We start from the raw sequence: 22,707 nt of genomic DNA, 5'->3' as shown, positions 1-22,707 counted from the left end.
GAAGCAGGAGCACAAAATGGTCCGGGCATGTCACTGCATCAGTGAGGGAGGCAAAGCACCTACCACTGGGCTCCTTCACAGAGGGAAGCTCTTTGTGCCGCTCCTGTGCTTAGAATGGGGTGTGTAATTCTGGAATCCAGTGAAATGTGGGCATGTTTAATGAAGTGTGTTCCATGCTGTAGGAGAAGACAAGCTAGTGCAAATCAGAACTGAGAATAAAGACCAAACAGCCTCTTGTACAACTGTGGATTTTCAAGGGGTCTGCATACAAAGTGCTGGCAGCTTCTCTGGCACCCATGGGCACCAGGTTGGTTGCCTTAAACAGACTTGAGTGGTGAGGTATATCTGGAGTGTATCTGGCCCAATGTGGATTTTTTAGGAGCAAAGGAAGATGAATGATAATTGTGGAAGAAGAGAAGAGGCTGCTGAGCCCGTGTGGCTGCTTCGAAAAGCTAACAAAGGACTGGAGAGTTTTGATGCAAGCTCAGAGGAATTACAAAAGATAAGAGAAGCGAAAGCAAGGGAGGGGAAGGAGAGAGACAGAAGGGGAAAGGGGGAGAGGAAACAAGATTCTCAAATCAGCACTTGTCCTATTTCATAAGCAAAATGTAGATCAATAAATTACACTCACTTTTCAAGATTTAACATGCTGACTCCATAACCTTGTCAAGTGTGATACATCAGCCAAGGAAGGAGGATGCCAAGCCAGGAAAATGAGCAGGGTTTGAGGAGAAACACATGGGGAGAAGAACAAGGGAGAAAGGAAACCCCTGTTACAAAGACGGCGTGCCACCTCTTAGGAGAGAAACCCAGCTTGATCTGTTCTTGAGGGTTTCGGTTCCCTTGGAGTCCCTGAATGACACCTAGGCTGCATAAGCTCTATACATTTAAATAACATGGCTTCCTCCAAAGAATCCTGGGAGCTGTGGTTTGTTAAGGGTGCTGTGAATTATAGCTCTGTGTGAGGTAAACTACAGTTCCTGGGAAATGTGTTTTAAATATACACAGCCGTCGTTCCTTTTTATCTCCTCTTCCTCTTCTTTTATATCCTCTCCCTTTTCCTGTCCTCCCACTAAATGGAGGAAATTTTCAGCCTTTCTGAGGGCACAAGGAATGATTTCCTTAGCAAATTTCCCAAGAGAAATTGGAAGAGGAGCACCCACATGGGAAAATATGGGTGTCAGTTCCATTTGGCTCAGGGTGACTGGGCATCTGTAGCTTTCAATGGCATAATTATCTACTACTACTACTACTACTAGGACTACTGCTGTTTCTGCTATTACTGCTGCCACTACTTCATTTATCAGTTCCCCTTCCACTGAACTATCATACCTTTTTTAATATATAAAAAACCCCAAAGCAATAAATCAGAGCAGTTCCCAACAGCGGTGCAAAAGTAGAAAATCCAAAGTTCAGCTCCCAGCCTGCATATATATATATTAACACACACACACATACAGTCATACCTCTTGTTACATTTGCTTCAGGTTAAATCTTTTCAGGTTGTGTCCCACGGCGACCCAGAAGTACCGGAAAGGGTTGCTTCTGAGTTTCACTGCTCGTGCATGCGCAGACCCTCAAAATGATGTCACGCGCATGTGCAGAAGTGGCGAATAGCGACACGAGCAGACGCGGGTTGCGTTCTGCTCATGTTGCAAACAGGGCTTCGGAATGGATCCTGTTCACAACCAGAGGTACCACTGTATATAAAAACCAAAAATAGGATTCATGGAAGTGAAAGGACACCTACCCCAATAAAGATCCACAACTCAATAATTCATTCACAATTGGCTTTTGTGTGATGACCCACAACATAGGTCAGTGTGTATTGCCTTGCATCGACTATTCGTCTCATCTGCTCAATCTGCCACAGCCTGTCTTCACATGTAGGAGAAGTCCCTAACTCACTGAGGGTTTGATACCTATTGGCTACCCTCACCTGGTTTAGCTGACCAATCAAAACCATTTCCCAAACTATGCCAAAACTATGAGGGGCCAGGGGTCAGGGGCAGCCCTCTAGGCCTCTCCTATCTGGACCTCCCTGTCCCCAATCACAGACTCATTTCCACACCCTCCTTGATTGTTTTTGCCTGGCTAGAATGCTCCCTCGAACTGTTCCCACAATGGCTATGCTCTACCTCAATGGTCAGAGGCAGGAATGCTTCTGAATACCAGTTACTGGAAGCCACTGGAGGGGAAAGGGCTCTGGTCCTTGGGTCCTGCTCAAGGGTTTCCCTCGGGCATCTGGGGGGTGGTACTGTGAGAAAAGGATGCTGGACAAGATGGGCCAATGGCTCTTCTTACGTTCTTCCAATAATACCTCATGTTTACCTGGCTGAAGGATGGAGAGGTGTGTTTGCATGGCTGGAATTCAGTCCCTAATGCAAAGGTAAGAGTCTCATCCAGTGCTGTGCCTATTTTTGCACCTGGCCCTGACAACCAGAGTCACATGGCTCCTGAAAGTTTGCTCAAGAGTGAGTGTGTCCCTCAAGCTAAAAAAGCACTCCCTACCCCTATTCTAGGGGGCAGATGCCTAGGAATATGTGTCAATCCTACAAGTAAAGGAAAAGGTCACACAGGATTCAGTGCATCATAGTTTCATGGATTATACCCAGGCAGGCATAAATGGAAATGCATCTGGTCTTTTAACAATAGAATTGGAGAAATCAGCTTACTTAGTAAAGAATGCTTGGACTAAGCAAGTTATTTTAACTTTTCAGAGAGGAGGTTGTTAATGTTGAAAAGGAATATTTAAACCTGAAGGAAAACAGATAAACAATGACTTAAATTAGAGTTTGGCTCAAATAGACAGTAAGGTTCTATTCAAACAGACTGGAAACTAACTAATGGAAGAGCTTGGGATCACTTCCTATGTTACAGCTCCCATGTGGCAGTCAGCTGAAAGCACTTCAGGCATGAAGACACTCACTGCAATTGGGCTGGTTCATCCATTAAGAGGCTTACAAATGTTTCAGCCACCACAGGGAAGCTATTTTTAGCAGCCCCCATAAGGGGTTGAAGTGGTGATCTGATTTGGGGGTATTGGTGTAAATGGTGAGTGCTGACATTGGTTTTAATAAAAGAGGGTGTTGGGCAGGTTGAAAGAAGCTATTGTGTTGTTGGAATGATAATCATGAGTGGAATAGATAGGCACTGGTGAGTTTGTGTTCCACAGAAAATGTAGACATTAAGGTGTCAGGAGGAGAAGAATTGTGCATCAACAATACAAATAAAAATGACAACAGAGGGAAAATGATACCAGAAATGACAAAAAAAATGGGTTGTATTCAACTATGTCCTAATTAGAGTAGACCCATTAAAATTAATGAACCAAAATTAGTCATGGTGATTAACTTCAGCAGGTTTACTCCGAGTAGGACTAGCACTGAATACCACCCTAAATAAATTGGTCTAAGGTCATTTTCAGCACTCCTGTGACTATGGTTTCAGAACTTTGTTGCAAAAACAAATACAAATTTAATTCTATTTTTTTATTAAAAAACTAGACTATTAAAACCAATTTAAAGGAATCCTACTATTCATTGTGGGTGTGATTTTACAGTATGTGCCTCAATATGTGGAACTGACATTTTCACCATGCCACTTAATGTTTGTTTCATACTTGTGAGATATTGATATTTTTAGCGTGGCAGCACCTATTCTGTGAAACTCCCCGCCAATTGGGCAGGTACCCTCATCGTACTGTTTTCAACACCTGCTAATAACTTTTTTGTTTAGGAGAACCTATCCAGATAATTTTAACATGTACATTTGTTTCTAAAATCTGTTGATTTTATTTATTTTGTAATCATTTTATTACTTTTACTATTTTAAAGTCAATTTTTATTGCTATTTTTTATCATTTTATGTAAACCACTTAAATATACTTTCTTGATTAAACAGTATATTGATTAAACAGTAAAGGTAAAGGGAGCCCTGACCATTAGGTCCAGTCAGGGCCGACTCTGGGGTTGCGGCGCTCATCTTGTTTTATTGGCCGAGGGAGCCAGCGTACAGCTTCCGGGTCATGTGGCCAGCATGACAAAGCCGCTTCTGGCGAACCAGAGCAGCGCACGGAAACGCAGTTTATCTTCCCGCCGGAGCGGTACCTATTTATCTACTTGCACTTTGACGTGCTTTCGAACTGCTAGGTTGGCAGGAGCAGGGACTGAGCAATGGGAGCTCACCCCATCGCAGGGATTCAAACTGCCAACCTTCTGATCAGCAAGTCCTAGGCTCTGTGGTTTAACCCACAGCGCCACCCGCACCCCTTAAAACAGTATATAAATCTTAAAACAGTATATAAATCTTGCTAAATAAAAATAAATATATACATTTTGGTTTCTCTGCTATAGATTGGGGAAATAATGCAGCTAGCAGTAGCTGGAGCCTGTGCATTCCTGAGCATAATGAAACATTTTCTACCAATGCATTCAACCAGAAAGAATGGATTAAAAAAACACCTTTAGTTATAAGGAGGATGTGATAAGGATAATGGGATAATTATGATCATGAGCCAATTTTATTTGATTAAATCAGAGGGTTCTTGGGAACCACAACTGTAACTTAAGGTGTTTGCTATTTCAGATGCACCTTTTATGAAAAAGAGTTAGGAACATACCTGAAGCAAGGGACCTACTGTTTATTTATTACATGTAAATAGATACAAAACAGGTTTGATATTATTCAGTCTTGTTGTTACATGACATAATCCAGCTACCCAAAAATGCAACCACCTCTGCATGAGCAACGGAAATTAGTTAAGGAAGGGCAGAGATGATAACAAATCCCTGCATCTCACATCCCATTGAGACAATGCATTCCTTTAGGAACGATCACCAATACATTTTGCTGCCCTGTGTCATGGGTCAGTCCAAGCCCAGGTTTGCATGCCAAGACGTTGAGTGAAAGGATATACACGGAAAACTACATCTTTTCTGCACAGTTTATTGCAGATATTGATCCAATTCTCTTAAACGTGCGCTGGAGGCCACTGATTTGTGTTGTTGTTTTCTTGCCTTCAATAAGGATTTGAGAGTCTGAACCTCAGCTGGTACAAAGCCATCGACTTCAATAGAGCTACTTCATTTAGCCACCTGAGGGCCTGAAAGTCATGGGATTATATGGGAGCTATTAACAAAATAAAATGGCAAACAATTATAGCTGTCACAGGACGATATCACCAGCCGCCAGCATACCTGCAGCAGGGCACCCAGCCATCTGCTGGCCCCAGCTTATGCTGATGGCTTCTAATGCAAAAGTGCATTTCAGCAATTGCCTTACAATGATTTAAAAAGGAGAGAAGAAAAGTGGAGAACAAATGTAAACTACTATGTGAAGCAGGCGGAGATGGTGATTGTCCACCAGGTGTTATCATCACTTTTGTATTCCCAATTGAGAGAGAATCCATACAAGATCTGGAGGGTCAGATTTCAAGAAAGTCAGCACCCAATTAAAAACCAAAATAGATGCTCAATTCTCAAAGTGCTGAGCATCCATTGTATCATCCCAGGGCAAGGTCCCAGAAGATAGCAGCTGGGTAATGAAGCCAAAGAGGAGCTTTCCTTGAGAATCCTACTCTGGAAGGAAAACCAGATGCCTTCCTTTATGCCTTGTTGGAGAAACTGGACATGGCGGAAGGGTTTAAATTATTTCATGGGCACAAACCACCCCATGGTCTGAGGTGCAAGGTCAGCCAAGCCATTTGCTATGGCAATGGTCCAGTGCCATTTATATAAGTGACTGAGGCATGTCATCACATTAGTCAGTCAGTGGGTCTGTCGAGTGTCAGGGTCAGTCTTAAGGAGTTGGAATCTGTATGACAACTTGAATTGCTGGAGCAACAGAAGTAGTTTCTACTTATACATGTCTGTACCTGTATCTGCAAAGCCTAAAAACTGTATGTATATATGGAACTGTATTACTGAAGCCTGATCTTCTGCAGCAGTAAACTATTTTGGACCTTAAGCTGCCTCTGTGTGGTGACTGGAACTGGGGGTAACTTCCACTTTGTAGGTATCTCACCTAAGATTCCCAACATGCCCTTCTTTCTCCAAAACACCAGAGAAGTGTACCACTGATGGATGTCATGGTGTACATGACCTTGTGGGAGAATGATGTATGTGCCCGGGGTATAAATATCCATGTTCATCACAGAACAAAAGCCAAGGAAGGGAGCTGGAGAAGGGATTGACAAATGTATCTAAAGGCTAGGGTGTGATTCCTTAAGCCTCAATTTCCCTTTCATATGCTTTGACCCTGAATTACTGAGAGAGCAGGGAGAGCCATAAGGATGAAGAAAGAATGACTGTCACAGCCAGGAGAATTGATTCTCAAACTTTTTTGCTGGAAGCCAAATGAAGTGAGACAATCGACTCACAGAAGTGAGACAATCGACTCCACGTGAAGCATTGATCATGGAAATAAGACAAGGACTTCTACCTCTGCCCTTCTTCATTCTCCTCCATGTTTTTTGTCCTCTGTGGGTACCCATCAACCCTCCTGATCAGTTTGCCTTCTGAGTTGCCCTGTCAATTTTCCCTTCAGTTTACCATGCACCAGTGCTTCACTGCTAGTCTGCGAAGGCCTGATTTTGACGTGGTCTGATCTATAATTAAGAGCTAAGGTAATTGGAAACTGAAGTCAGCCTATTATTCCTTTGCCAATAATTCTGAAAACACTCGGGGGTTCTTCCTTTCTTAGAAAAAAGCTTTGAGTTTTTCTCATCTGATTGCTTCTCACATCTACCCCTCCCGTTCCACAAAACCCTCATTTAATTTTGGGCTTTGAAAATGTCCTACCTAGATACTATAGCTAGTCAGTCTATAAGAGTGCATGGCTACCGTCATCACACAACAGAACACAGCCTCCAGTGTGGATCACAGCAGCTTGGGCAGGTCCTTTAAAAAATATATAAGAGAAATGTTCCAACTTTCATGTTTGAAGATCAAGTGCACAATGTAAGAGCCAAGTAAAGCCATATGAAATATAGCCCCATTTAAACAAGTGAATGATAAAAGAATAAAAAAGTTATGACATTTCCATTGCAATGCACCAAAGCAAAAGTGCTATGACAGAAGCCAGCCAGTTAAAAGAATTGCTCTGAGCAAAGAGATACATTTCTGGTGCATCAAACCAACCCATCTTTCAGGAGCATGCCAAACAAGAATTCCTATTAGAAGGGCAATGGGCCCATTAACCTCCTCAGCAGTACCTTTTATAATCCTTTTATAGCCCAAGCTAAAAACTCTATCTGTAGCTATGCATGTTAAGGTTTTCAGGATGTTCTCTGAACATCTATAGGGATCAAGCAGGAAAGGTCCCCATACCCCCAAGGTGTGTTTCCTATCCTGGGGGCTAATATACCCTCCCAAATCTAAATTATCTTCACAGTTAAATATAGAGTGCTGTAGCATTAATAATGAAATCTAAGTCTCCTAATGTGTTTTCTTCTAGGACTTTCTTGCTACTCCGATGGTGGAGGTGGAATAGGGGAAAGGAGGGAGATCCCCCCCCCTTCAATGAGTGGCACTTTGCTCCAGTTGCAAGGCAAGCACTGATCACATGTAGAAATACAGTTGTCGCAAACCTGATTCCCGTCCTCCTTTCCACTACCAGAGTACAGGTGGGGAAGCTTTGACCCTCCAGACGTTATTGGACTCCTTCATCAGTCCCAGCCAGCAACGCCAGAGGGCAGAGATGGAGGGAGTTGTCCATCAAGAGGGAGTTGTCCATCAAGAGGAATAAAGGAGGGCATCTGAAGGGAGGTCCAGTAGGTGGGTGAGAGGGGTGGCCTGGAAGACTGGAGCCTCTTTCACTCCCTGCAGGCTTGGAATAAACTGAGCTATTTTCCAAGATCAAGAAAAAATGCTCAGTTTTCTAAGCTCAATTCCAAGCCTGAATAGGGAGTTCACTCCATTATTTCTCCCTGCTGCACTGAACATGAGAAGGAGGGGTTAACTGCATAGCTATGGCTCTCCAATTTCAGTTCTGCACTTTCTCACTGTAGATTTCAGCACCAATTTGGCAATGCTTTCCCATTAGTCTGCTCAAAACCCTACCCCCTGCCCATGACTTTCAGTGATACATTAACCATCTAAAAGCCAAAATATTCTGTGGCACCTAGTTTATTGCAATACAAGCTTTGACAGGCCACAACATCTGTCATCAGCTTTGCAGAAGCTGTCAAAAAGGTTAGGCAGTGTACATGCCCCCCATATGCCAAGGCACTAGGTCGGCTAAACCCAAGTAAACAGAGTAAGAATTCGAGGCAACAGGAATACAGCAAACACATTTTGGTTTCTAGATGCGAGTACAGCACATAGAGGCTGGTGTAAAATATTTAGCATCAAAGCTCTGAAGCTGTAAGTATTGTATTGGGGAGTAGCCCCCTCCTCACACCTCGGGAAGTCTCCATCCGGGGAGGGTGGGGGGTGTTCTGTAGCAGTAGGACACCTGGGATGCCCAGGCAGGTGTAGAGCATGTGATCTGCATTCTGAGCAGTGTATCCATCTGCTTTGTTTCTCAGCTAATCAAGGCTTCATTCTTCTTTGTCTGATTATCCTCCACAGGATCTCAAGTGGAATAGAAGACATGGAAGGTTTCTTGCGGGTGGGCAGGCAAGTGGGGACTCTCTTTTTTTTTTCAAAGGCACACAGCTGATTTTGTTTGTCAGAAGGAAGAGGGGGAAACAAAAGCCGGCAGAAAGTTGCAAGGAAGCTGTTTGGAAGTACGAAAGTCTGATCTTCGGAGAGTGGCTCTTGGGAGAAATGCAGCTGTAATTTGTTTTAATAATCCCAGCAAACAGGCAGGAAATTAACAAGTGAGAACAGAGTTAGAGATTCATCAAAGTTTTCCCTTTACAATTGCCACCTTCCCATCTTAATGAAGGTTATTTATTCGCTAAGTGATAAAATGCGGAATCAAATTAAGTGATTTTTGTCTGCCCCACACCACTTAGTAAGGCCATGTGTTGTGGATGGATTATCTCTTTACACAATTCCAGGATTGTGGGGGACCTTGATCCTCTGACGCGATGGGAGCAACTCAATGTGCTCTTGACATTTATATTCATTTCAAAATAAGTCCAAGCTGCAATTCATTAAAAGCACGAGACTACAGTGCTTTGTAATGAATACTCCAGTTATTTAGTGGAAGATAGGCTGCATTGACATTTGCAGGGGTGCCAGTAAACCCACTGGAATTTTGGATTTCCCGTTATGTGCACAGGCCACAACAGGTGTGAAAATAGCAGCCTCCAGCTATAAAACCCAACCTGCCTACAGAGACTCTTAAGCAGGGATGTTACCATGTTAGACTCCAACTGCTAGCAGCCCCAGTCAGCACAACCAAGGCTCAGGAATAATAGCAGTAATAATAATGAGATTTGTAGTCCTGCAATAACTGAAGAGCCACAGTTTACACATCTTGCTTCTAAAGACTATGTAATGCCTTTATGATTCTGCAGCCCTCTGGCCAAAGAATCCCTTATGATCCCCATGGTGGGGCTGGGACTAGTGGATACTGGAATACAACATCCTCTGGGAAGCACCATATTGCCTATCCCTGCTGCAGAATACAGAGGCAAAGAGCTGGTTAAAAAATGTACTCGTAGTTATTTGGTTTTTGTGTCAAGGGTGTTTCCCAGCCAAAGGAATTAACACGGCAGAGCGTTAACTCTTTGTTGTGAAAGATAAAACTGACAGTCACTGGCAATACCTAAGCACACCAATCTAGTGTCTAGGCAGTTATTCCCATGTCTACGTCCTATGGAGCAGCTGCAGCAACTGGGGAACCACCCATTTTTGTACCTGCCCCCAATGGACTGCACACACGCCAGTGACTATGCCTGCATGGAAGTTGCTTCTGCTCTTCCTGCTTTAATACTCTCTTGGTTCTGGGAGACAGAGGCGCAGGAGAAGGTGGGGAAGCAGTCAGTCATTCACTTGCCAGGCCTGCCTCTTCCTCTAGCTTTGAAGCTTCTCCTGCCTCCAATTCTTGCCTCCTGGCTGAACCAAGCCTCCACAAGCCACTGCCCCGCTCTTTTGAGTCAGACTCCAACCTCCCCCCTTCCCCCAGTGCATACTCATCAGCACCCTGCCAGTTCCTGACATTTTACTGGCAGTACTAGTTGAGCAGATTTATACTGGGAAATGTACCCCAGTGGATCTTGAGTCCTCTCTTGTTTGTGTAAGAACCTGATGACACTCTGAGTCATCAAGAACTGTTTCCCATACCAATATATTGTTGTTGATCCGTTTACAGTAGTGGCACAAAGGCAAATGTTTGGCTCCATTGTACCACATAGGAATATATTAAGCAAGGTCACGGGAGGTGGGCAAACGTCCCTCACTCTGCATGGAGTAATCTAACTATGTGGTTTACACATACACCACACACCCATGCAGACACATCTTCACCCTTCTGACCTGCACAGAACTTCTTGAAAGTTCCATATATAGGAGAAATGCCAACCAAGAGGCCCCTTGATAAAGAGTCAATATGTACAGGAAACTCACATGACATTAAAGCAGCAGCAGCTAACCTTTTATAGCCAGAGAACTGCATTCAGTTTTAGCCAGACCTCTCAGGGCCACATGTCAGCAGTGGATGTGGCCTCCCTTATAGTCTCTTTCACTCACAGCATCCCTTCTCAGGTGCCCTGTGCATATCATCTGAGTATATCAGCTGTTCCCCTCCCTGCTCAGTGGCTGATCACTTTGATGTATGGAGAGGAGATGATTCTTATTCATGTAAGGACACTGGGCTGAGTGAAGAAGTGTTAACCTCTCTAGCCACCTCAGCACTGCCTCTGCTTAACTGCTTTCCTTTTTTTCCCCTACCACTGCCCAAATCAGGGTCTAGAAAAAAATTGCTTGGGGTCTTGATTTGGGCCCTGGTTCTGAAGTTAGCAAACCCTGCATGGGAAGATTTGCAGCAGGGGGGAGCCCCTTGGCATATTTTGGCTTCCTAATCCCTAACCCACCCATGGCAGGCCTGAAATGAAGCATATGAATAATCCATATAGAAATATGCATACCCTGGAGAGGAAAAGTGACTGGTTAAAGTGACTAAGAACTGGATTACACTATCTGCTGAATGCGGTGGTTGTGACAGTGCAATATGAAGAGAGACACAGTGAGCATCTTGCTAATATGGCAAGTTAGGATCACAGGCAGGATTATGAAGACCTAATCCTCTTGAGGACTAGACCCTTAACCCAGATGCTGCCCTCTATTGCCTTTTAGCTTATGTGGTGGATAAAACCTTTCTGCAAAACATCCCCTACGTGCATGTATTCCCATGAATGCAGACACTAGGCAAATGCCTCCATTAACTGAATTATTTATTCTATACATTGTTAGCATGCTAAAGATAGCAACTGTGTCTCTAGGCCTCAATTAAAACATCAAGAGTGCCTATTTGTCTAACATGTTTTGCTCCGGCTCCACATTCCACTCCCACAGGAGTGTTCTGGACATCCATGGATCTCTGCCCTCTTGCAGCTGGGCTGACAGTCCTCCAGCTTGCATCTGTGCCTCATGGCAGTGGCACCAGCAGAGCAGAAGCTATTTCAGGACCACGGCCAGCATTATTCCTAAGCCTCACGTTCCTGGAAACCCTATGCACACAATTCTATTTCAGGCCTACATTACATTAACAGCAGCGGACACCAGCTGAAAAACTGGAATCAGCCTTGCCTTCTTCCAAGAGAGAGAGAGAGAGAGAGAGAGAGAGAGAGAGAGAGAGAGAGAGATCTGAATACATCTTTAATCATACAAAAATAAGCAAAGGAGGAAAAATTCACCCACCTACAACAGATACTAATACCTCCAGACAGTGATCTGTGGGATAGTGGGATACAGTGGGAGGCATAAGACAAATGGTTTTCTGCCTTATGTTCAAAGTAAGTAGGGGAGTGAGTGAGTGAGTGAGTGAGTGAGTGCTATTTAAAATAATCTGAAGTGTCTTCAATAGACTGTGAATTTGTTCTAAGGAATAGCAGAGGGAGAAGATGATGAACACTTTGCCTTTTCCACTCAAAATCACACCCACCCCTGGATATATTTTCTCACATGTAGGGAAAGTTGGCTTGGGGATGATTTTGAGTGGGGCAATGGACAAAAAAGAAAGGGGCTGAACCCCAACTTTCTCCATGAGCCCAGTTTCTCTGTTCTAACTCAGAGTCTCCCCACACTACTGATGGCTAAAACATGTATCTGGGGAAACCATGTGCAATAATCTCTGCTTTGGCTTCCAGTTTCTTTGTAGATGAAAAGTATCCTGGAGGATTCGATAAAATGCAAGGAGCTCAAGCAGCCTGATTTACGCTTCTGACTCCATCTCAATTTTCTTTTCCAACTGGCACTCAAGATCCCATGGCTGAGCATGCTATGACATAAGGGAGGGGGGGGAGATGTCAAGAGTCATGGTGGGTGTGATATATCCCATAGGCATTCCATTGTTGGCAGGGTCTTGGGACACACCCACCATTCACAACACCCTTTCCTGAGCAGGATCAAGATCTCCAATCTATCATGTGCATACATTTCATTTTTGGTTGTTGCAACAAATGGACATCATACATCTGTAATTGCCAACTGTCCCAAGTGGAAAATCATCCTCTCATGCTATTTTGTATACAACTCCAAATGTGATTTTCCCAATTTTAAAACCCATCATTTTTAAAGAAATACTAGCCCATTTAACCAACTTCCATCATGGCCTACGTTTCCCCCAATCATGCAAACACAAGGCTCCATTTTTTTCCCCATTGAAGTAAAGCTTCTTATACTCTCCCCATTACGTCAGGACTTGCTTCCTGCATCCATGTGGCTCTGTACTATGCTAGCACCAAGAGTTACTGGTCTAATCTGTTGGGCAGCCTTCGCCAACCTGGTCCCTCCAGATGCTTTGGACTACAATTCCAATTAGCCCCCACCAGCATTGGCATCTTGCAATTTCATGTATTTGTTCCCTTTCTCTTCTGTCCATAGGACAGATTATATCAGGCAAGTAGACCAAGAGTGAGAGACAGGTTAAATCGAGAGGTCAAGCTAAGTCATTTCCAGGAAGGACATCACACAACCAAAAACCATTAGATCAGCACCATGTTTAGCGACTCTTTTGTCTTCTAGTTGTGAAATGAGATAGCTTCTATGCATAATATCTCCACACCTTAGCTATTTAGCCAGACTGAAAAACAAGCTACAATTTATCATCATCCGCTACTTAGCATCTTTGGGAATAGGTGATATCCCACTTTTGTAACAACTAAATTAAGAGTAGGCTGATAGTTGAGCATATTGAAAGTCACTTTAAAACAAAAAAGGTTAACACCTATCAGGGCATGTTAAAGAGGGACCTTTTTAGTTTGCTTTTTCAAAACAACAATTGCATTTTTGTTCAGATTCAATGAGTTATATAAGGGAGGCAATGTGGTGTCTTACAGATGTTGTTGGAATCCCATTCACATAACCTCAGGAAGCCTGGCAAATGGTCTGGTATTATGGAAGTTGTAGCCCACAAATTCTGGAGGACACTGAGTTAGCTACCTCTGGGTTATATTTGTTTTCCAAACACCATGCACAAAAGACACCAGATACAATCCAGAGAAAACTGGCAAAATTGCCATAGGGTTCACTGGACATAAAGCATTTGAATTTTGTTCTTATGTTCCATTGGTTCCAGCTAGTGGTAAGGTGAAGGGGGCCTCTTTTTCACAAACATTTGCTGTAGCGCTGAAAAGTGTCCTGATTTGGCAATTTTTCAGGAAAGGGGGTGAAACGTAATAAATCTGTTTTCCACTGGAAGTCATGTTATGTCATAAACATGGCTATGTGATAACATCACTAAACCAAACCAATTCAGAGTGAGGGCAATGCTTCCTAAACCATATTGTTCAGACTTTTAATTTACTCTTAGTGGTTTCATTTGGTAGGTGGCATCACGACATCATCATGCTTACTACATTATCCCCGTTCGGCTGCAATCACTCCAGGAAAAAGAAGCTGTTATTTTAGTCTTGGTTTAGAATTCTGAGAAAGGAACATATAAGCCTGTTCACATGACATATTTGGGGATAAGAATGCCACAGAAGGAGAGCAGAACTGTGTCCCCAATTCCCATCAATACACATTCATCCAAAACTCTCAATGGAGGCTACATTTATGAATAGGCTCTAGTTAGCATGTAGAGGATAGAGGCAGGGTAACCAGACACAATCCCCCCCTACACACACACACACACTCCACCCAGGGCTGGCCTGAAATGTTTTGCAGCTGTAGGCAAAATGCCCCAACAATGCTCCTGCATAGATCCATGCCCCTTGCCTGCCCCCTCCCTTCCCCCACTGCCCCCTGCCCTGCCACTACAATTGCCCCATTGCCTGAAGCTATGCCTGTGCTGCTGCCACGCTGCAGCAGTGAGGGTGCAGCAGGTGCATTGGGCATAGCCAGAGGGGAACGACACAGGGGGTGAATCCCCAGCAGGGCTGGCAGTTGTGCAGTGGTGGAGACAAGAAAGGGGTGAATCTGCTGCCCAAGGCCAATGGCTTCACCTCGTCTCATGGATGGACTGGCCCTGACTCTAGCTCCCATTCTGTACATTTAGTAATGTGTCATATATGAAGAGAGCTTTTTTTTTTTTTTAAGTATCTTGAGATGCTTAAAGGAGGCTGTTTCAAATGCAGTGAGATTAGTTTCCGGGAAAGAATCCTACAAGTATATGGAGGCCACAGAGAGGCTGCTGCAAATCTGCAGCTAGAACTTTAGCCCAATACAAGTCAGCGCTTGGGAGACAGTGCCCCATCTGCAGATTGATCTGCTGATGTACAACTTTAATTAGTCTATGGCATCTAATAAAGGGCAGCTCTTTAGTCCAGCAAAATGACAGAATGTACTCTGCATAACTGAAGTCCTCTCAATGAATATTTAAAGAACATGCAGAATAACGGTTGGATTTTTTTTTAAAAAAATTGCCATTTCAAGTGGGGAAAGCAAAGATTAAGAGAAAATGTATGCCATTTAACTATAGAAATGAAAAAAGAAGTGGCTGTTCCAGGAGATGGGTCTGCATTTACAGAGCAGCATGAGGACAGAGGTCATTGATAAGAAATAAAAGCTCATTCGTAGACACAAATGGTAGATTTACAGGCTGGGATTAACATGCTTTTGTGAGAGCTTCAGGACAGTGGGGCTGAGTCAGGGAGTGGGTCTGGGTTTAGGATGCTAAACAGGGGTTAGGTACAACCACTGGTGATTCCACTGTCACCAATCTGGATGGCACCAAATATGACATTTCCCAGAATACCTCAGTTCTAAGAACAGGTTCTAGAAAGTGTGAAGATGTGATGCAAAGAAAGGACAATTATTCTGGTGGTTACAGTTTTGCTGAGGAATTTGGGGATTCAGATTGAATTCCATTCTCCATCACAGACAAAATAATTTTCACTCCCCTCCTGTTAAAATAAACAGGATAGCCACTTACCCAGCACCAAAAACAAGGACAAAATAGAACACAGATTTGCATGTGCAAGTGCAAATATAGAAATAATTAACATCATTTAAATTGAATTTCATTCTCTGCCACAGACAAAATAATTTTAGTCAAGAGTCTCTCCCCCCTACCTGTAGCATGAATAAGAGGGAACCTCAGCCCTGAGGGTCATGTGTGGCCCTCCAGGCCTCTCTATCTGGCCCCCAGGAATCCCTAGTCTGCCTCTTCAGCCACATTCTCTCTCCTCAGGCCGCCCCCTCCATTGACCCAGCTTATATCCTCCTTGAGTGTTTTTCCCTGGCCAGGAAGTGTCCTTGAACTTGGATAATAAGGTATTTCCATGAATCTAAAGTGCCATCAAATCTAATATGCACCTCAATTTTCAAAACCTTGAAACCAAAGAAGTATTTGCTAGCAAATGTAAATGTGCCATCAAATCTAATGCACACCCTAATTTTTGCGATGTAATTTGCCCCCCTCCAAAAAAGGTGGGCACTTACCTATCACCAAAAGACAAGTGCAAAACATGGTACAGAGCTGAATAAAAAATTGCATATGCTCACTGATATGTGTAGATGCAAACTTGGAGATAATCGCTATTATTTAAATGGAAAGACAATACATTTTGCCATAGTGGGGGAGACTACTATCCCAGTGTAAACTGCTGCTGGGCAACTTCAAGGCTTCTGTTTCCCCTTCCTAGTTGTAAACTGGCCATGCACTAGATAGCCCTTCAGGCAGAGGACACTTTCAAAGAGAGAACTGCCCTCCAAAGAAAGTCCTCTGTAAAGACACCCTAAAAGGTAAGTCTGCCCTTCCACATCTCATGAAAAATTGTGAGGAGAAACTATTTGTGAGGTGATCAAGTACTATAGATAGAAGAAGACAAACTCACTGAGGCTGGTTCCTTTCTTTCCTAAGTGGGTGACTATCATAATGAGTTCCAATGGGGATAAATGTAGGGTTCTGCACATTTTGCCCCACACAAAGAGCCCTCTCTGACACACCCTATCCCAGACTTGCCTTGGTGCCTAAGGGAAGGCTCCTGGATTTGGCAGTTGTCATAGGTTTAAGGTTCTTTAGATCTTAGCTGCTCCTTGGAGCATGCATAACAGCATTCAGGTCTGGTGGGAATAAAGGGAAATGACATTTCCACGGTTCCCAGCTTTTCTAAATATTGATGCAAGCATGCATGGCAGTGTCTGTGTGGATGGGAAACATAGGAAGTACATTTCCCATGGGTTCCTACATCTCTAACGCTGCCATGTGCAGCATTACTGCAGTGCCTGCCCCCACTGATAAGTAAAGGGGAAGCGAATGGGAAAGGGAACTCCTGTTGCAACACAATCTCTTCTAGGATTAATAAGGTGGCCATATTTATTTTTTTCCTCTTTGGCCACCTAATTAAGGTTCTCCAAATTATTTCTGGTGTGAACCGGAGAGGCCCAACCTATTACAAATCCTGAAGAAGTAGAAACATTTCTTTTTACCAAATACTTTTCTAGAATTTTCCACCACTTCATCCCGCAATGTACTGACTCCAGGTACAAGGAGAGGAAAACTGCAGGCTGCAATTTTCTTTCAGGTTATCGATTGGACTCAGGTCAAATCCCAAAGGCCAAGAATCTCTTGGAAAAAATGCTGACTAAAGCCACTCCCTCCAGACCAGCTCTGAGCTTCTGCATACTTAAAAGCAAAGGAGGAGAAAAAAGCTGTTTTCTTTAAATTACTTTGTTGTACTTTATAATTGATTTTGTGCCTATGTCACTTACGGGGATGTGTTACGAACATCTCAGAAAACCACTTAAGCAATTTAAAATAATCAAAGTACTTATAAGCCACTTAACATTTTCTAACCCTTCAAATTTGGGACAAAGCCCCCATCTCACACACACGCTCCCATACACAGCTAAATTCAAACAGGAATGGAACTGCTAAGCACTCTGCAGTAGGGAATTTGTAAGGAAAGGGACAAGGAGGTTTCCTCATAAGGCCCCATACACACTATACAGTTAAAGCAGTACAGTATTATACTACTTCAATACTTATTTTGAGAGACAGGATGGTGTAGTGGTTAGTGTTGGACTAGGACCTGGGAGGCCAGGATTCAAATCCCTGCTTTGTCATGAAACTCACTGAGTGACCTTCAGCCAGTCACAGTTTCTCAGCCTAACTTACCTCACGGGGCTGCTGAGCTCACTGGAGAACAATTGGGATATAAATGTAATAACAAATAAACAATCAGCCATATCTTCTCCCACAGAATCCTGGGAATCTCAGTTTGTGCTGAGAGTTGTTAGGAGAGTTGTTCCCTGGGAAGAGGAATTCATTGTTAGATCAGTCTGGAAATTGTAGATATGTGTGGGGAATAGGTGTCTCCTAACAACTCTCAGCTCCCTTAAAATACTACAGTTCCCAGAATTCTGTGTGGGAAGCCATAACTTTTTTAAGTGGTGTGATGCTGCTTTAAATGTACAGTGCAGATTCGGCCTGAAGACACATTTCTTAGGAGAGATTATAACAGAGTTTCTCACTATTCTTTTCTCACTTGCTTCCCCTCAGCCACCCTTTGCTCTCAACTGCTAAAGATCCTTGCCGTCTCTGTGATTTCTCATATTTCTTCAGTATCCTTCTCAACATACAACAATGAGTTTTATTAATCCTACGAACTATTTCTGCAATGCATTAACCAAAGCCTTCAGTTTCAACATGTGTCTGCTTTCTGTGTTCCAAGGATTGGAAGGAAGGAGACACCTTCTCTGTAGATGAAATGGAAGCTATTCTGAGCCAATATTGTTCCCACTCTTGTAATGGAGGGTATGTTTACCTGCACATACCCCTTCTTCAAAGAAGACATGGGAGAATAGCTCCCAAAGGGAGCAGCTTGAGAGATGGACCCTTGTGTGGCCCGATGGCCAATAAGGAACAGGTTAGAACCTGGCTTTACAACTTTCCTCCTCCTTTTTACAATTTACTGCACTCATCCTGCCTAAATACAGTGTGGGCTTCTGCTAGTGTGACCTGGAACAGAGACATGACTTGTGAAGAGTCCTGAGGACTAGAGAATCCTGGATGGCTCATCTGGTTCCCTTGGCCTAAGGTTCTCCACCATAGGTTTAAGACACCTGAATATTTAAAGCAAGTGGCACTGCCAACAAAATGTTGCTATGTGGAGTGATCGTGTTCAGGGTTCCAGGATATTCCATTCTTCCTCTTCCACTCATTTCTCTGTTTTTCCTCTCAACAAATAATCAACATTCCATGACAACTGAACATGTTCAGTTCACATTGGACTGTATAGGTTTCTCTCACCACCCTAGGGATTACCATATGGCAGAATACAACTTGAGGGGATCAGGGTAGTGCCTAGCAATTGCCCTTCTCATGCCCTATAAAGCTAAGAAATCATGTGGGCCTAGGCCTTTAATTCTGTTTATTCCATAAATTGGTAGTTTCTCATGCCTAGATATGTTGGAACGGCACTGTATGGGAATGTTTATCTTTAAAATAGGGCTTCAGCTGGCACCTGGTATAGGGAGCATCAGATAGCCTTGGGAGTTATCTGTCAAGTATTTGTTAGCCTTTCACTCTGTTGGGAAACCGATGTATTCCCCAAACAGCAGGTGTGACTTACTCTGGTGGGAAAACGCAAACACCAGCTGTGAGTTATAAAATGGTCTTCTGCTTTAGTGAGAGACTGATGTGTTCCCCAAATACCGGATGTGACTTACATAACCGGAATAGCAGCAGGTGATCAGTGCCTTAATTAGCACTGACTAGTATAGCAGCCCTGCTTAGTGAGAATTGCAGACCATAGGCTAGCGTATAAAATCAGTTAGAGAGTAAATTTGGTGTTCTTAATTGCCTACTGTTGCCCCCTCAGCAATACAGCAGCTTTTCCTAGAGAGTTTTTGTAATTTTGTAAACTTTGGGTTCCCCCAAGTCTGCTGATACCTTCCTCTTGTGGGTGGGTGGTGCGGTTTCTGCTGCATATGGATCCACACTCTGGGATTGTGTCCTCTTGGTAGAGGAGGCAAGGCAGTGGTGATATTGAAACTGCATGGGTGTACTGGTGGAGCCACTTTCACCTGTGTGTCCCTGGAACTTAGACATGTTCCCGTACTATCCCAGTAAGTAGCAGTGGTGGTGGCATCATGAGGATTGTTCTGCCCCACCATGCTGGCCACTTCTAGTTTCTAGGATTGAACAGTTCACTGTGACAGCAAAAATGGTTGGCCTGAAATCTGGAAAGCTCTTTTCTGAGCCCAACTTCAAGTAGACTTTTAATATCTGGAAACCCAAGATCCTTTCCCTCCCCTCTCCTTCACAACAACCATTAAGAATGTCAAAAAGCATCCCAGGCATCCTGACACTTGTTCGTATTTTAATATTCAGATTTTCCAGCTGGTAAATAGCAAATAGCCCCAGATTAGCAAAGCAGCAGGCTTGAAAGACAATGCATGATGACATTTTGAAATGCTGATGACAAATCCCCTCCCCAGTTGCAATCAGCTGTAGTTTACCAGCCTACATGGTAGGGCTGCATTGCAGTTCATGTGGCTTCCATTGTGCATTTGTAATTAAGGCCCATAGGAGATTTCTGAAACAGGAGGGAAGAGTTGTGTGTCTTGTGGGCAATGAACATGTCACCAGCCACCTGTGCCATGCAGCTGATTACGTACCACTGCGTCTGCACTGTAAAAGCTGGATTGTTTGTCAAGGCTAATAGAAGTACATGATTTGACATGGGACCCCTGAGAGAGAGAAAAGCAGAGCAAAAGGCAGCATGCCCACATCATTTTCTATGATTCCAAAGGGTAAAATGAAGCTCTAAGCCTCAGCACTGCAACTTAAAGGTCACTGGCAGCATGAAATGGAATTTGCATTCTTTTTCATTTTTAATGTGATGAACCAGTGATGATAATAGATTTTGTAAAAATGGAAGGCATTGTTCCTCAGCCTTGTTCCTCCCCTGCTCCAATAAATAATGCCATCTCTTCAGGTGGGAGAAGAATGCTATTTTGGCCACAGTTTAATCCTGCAGCTGCTGAGGGAACAAAAGCGCCTTAAATAACATCGTGCAATCCAAGAAACTGTAGAAATTAGGGGGCTCTTATAACACTCTAGTGGAAAATCCAGTGTTTTAATCCAGTCTCCTCATTGGCAGTACTTGACATCATTACTGAGCACAGAATTAGCTGTGGTTGATGCAGCCTGTGCCAATACCTAATGATTCAGAGATGAAAATATTTATTTTTTATAATATTTATGAGATGCCTTTCTAACTCAGAAACTGGGGACTCAAGGCAATAATACAATTAAATCTAAAACCATCAAGTTAGAACACTATCAACAATCTAAAAAACTAATTGTACAACAACTGTGGCATAAAATTCCCAAACTGAGCATACTCAGCATAAATGCCTTAGAAAGGAGACGTGTGTTCTGCTGAGGGTGAAAACTGTGTATAGAGAAGACACCAGCTGAATCTCCCAAGGAAAGGCATCCTTCAAAATGGATGCCTCAGGAGAGAAAGACCCTGTCCACACACTCTCACAGTTGTCACCAAAGTAAAGGAAGGCATATAGTACCAATACCAGTACAGTGGTACCTCGGGTTAAGAACCTAATTCGTTCTGGAGGTCCGTTCTTAACCTGAAACTGTTCTTAACCTGAAGCACCACTTTAGCTAATGGTGCCTCCCACTGCTGCTGCTACACTGCCACCGCGCGATTTCTGTTCTCATCCTGAAGCAAAGTTCTTAACCTGAGATACTATTTCTGGGTTAGCGGAGTCTGTAACCTGAAGCGTCCGTAACCCGAGGTACCACTGTATAGAAATTAAATATATTATTATTATTATTATTATTATTATTATTATTATTATTATTATTATTATTACAAAGCTAGCCTTCTTTCTTTATTTTTCCTTTTTCCCTTTCAAGCACTTATTTATTCTTTTTAAGAAAAAAAAATGGGGTTTCGAAGTTAATTACTGCAAAGCTACTTCATATGCTTTCTTGTGTTTGGAGCACACCTCTTACAGGCAAAAATCCAGACTAGCAGGGGCCAGATCCTTTCCCATTCTTGCATCATATACCCATGTCCTTTAAAACTACAATTTCTGCTTATGGGCACCATTCTTCAAAAAACTCTGTGCACACATTTGGTACTCAGAAAAAATCAGTTCCTGCATACAATTTTTAACATATATTAGCTAGCCTTCTTTAAATGCCTTCAAGGAACGAAACCCTCCAAATGTTGCTGAACCACACTGCCCATCAGCCCTGACCATTGGCTATGCCTGTTGAGTGTTGTGCAAGCTGGAGGCCAACCACATCTGAAGGGACACGGGTTCCCCATTTCTGTACTCACAGAATGCACTCCTCAAGGCCACAGTTGTGTAAATTGCAAACTGGGTCTTACTGCTTTGGCTCCAAGCTGGGAGATGTCTTCATATTTATTTTATTTTTTATTTTTATTTCTTGCAAATTTATTGAAGGAAGGAAAAGAGAATGGGGGAAAAAACCACACAAAAGGAGGGGGACAAAAAAGGCAACAGAAAAGGCAACAGAAAAAAACCTGCAGTTCACATTCACAATACAATAAACATCCATCTTAATTTACACTTGCAGATCAATATATGCCATCCAAATGTCGGAATAGGTATCCAAATGAAGTTGGTGTTTACAGAAAGTACGTTTGAAGGTAGCAAGGGTATTAAGGTCTTCATACCATTGCATAGTAGATGGTATTTATCATTCCAGTCACAGAGTAGGTCTCTTAGAGGCCATAAGAGCTTGTAAACTCCATTTTTGTTGTCCTGCTGTTGGTCCACACACTACAAGGATATAATTTTAAGATATATGAACACCTGCAAATATCAAGGATTTTGAGATGTCTTCATCCTGACACATTGGCAATCTGTCTTCACAGAAGCAACAGCTGACATCACAGCTTTGGATATGCATTTCTTTGCACATAAGGCCTAAAAAAATTGTGGATTTGCAACCCCTCTGTGAGATAGTGTGGTCATCCCAACCTTACAGGGGGAGAAAGGGGGGTATCGGTAGCCCAGAGAAACTGAGCCAGCCAGGTTTGTGAATTAAACCCTCCTCTTCTAACTCCAGCACTGGCACCCTGATCCAGACAGAGAGCTACATTTTTGACAAATGGAACAACATACGCAAGGCCAGATGGGCTGAAAGGAGAAG

The 22,707-nt window shown here is 43.1% G+C and overlaps 1 protein-coding gene across 2 annotated transcripts in view; it reads right to left on the bottom strand.

Moving 5' to 3' along the window:
* The window catches only part of GRM4 (glutamate metabotropic receptor 4), a 289,589-nt gene that overhangs the window by 190,705 nt on the left and 76,177 nt on the right, over nt 1-22,707 (bottom strand). Inside the window, exon 2 of one of the 2 annotated variants that reach the window (XM_083509183.1) lies at nt 632-662. The exons of the other annotated variant lie outside the window; for it this stretch is intronic. The gene's annotated coding sequence lies outside the window, so the exon portion shown is untranslated. The remainder of the gene's footprint in view (nt 1-631; nt 663-22,707) is intronic. 2 annotated transcript variants of the gene reach the window in all.

This window comes from Podarcis liolepis (assembly GCF_965112155.1).
Source record: "Podarcis liolepis genome assembly, chromosome: 6".
NCBI classification, from domain to species: domain Eukaryota; kingdom Metazoa; phylum Chordata; class Lepidosauria; order Squamata; family Lacertidae; genus Podarcis; species Podarcis liolepis.
The sequence above is the reverse complement of the archived record's forward strand: the minus strand, read 5'-3'. Positions and strand labels throughout refer to the sequence as shown.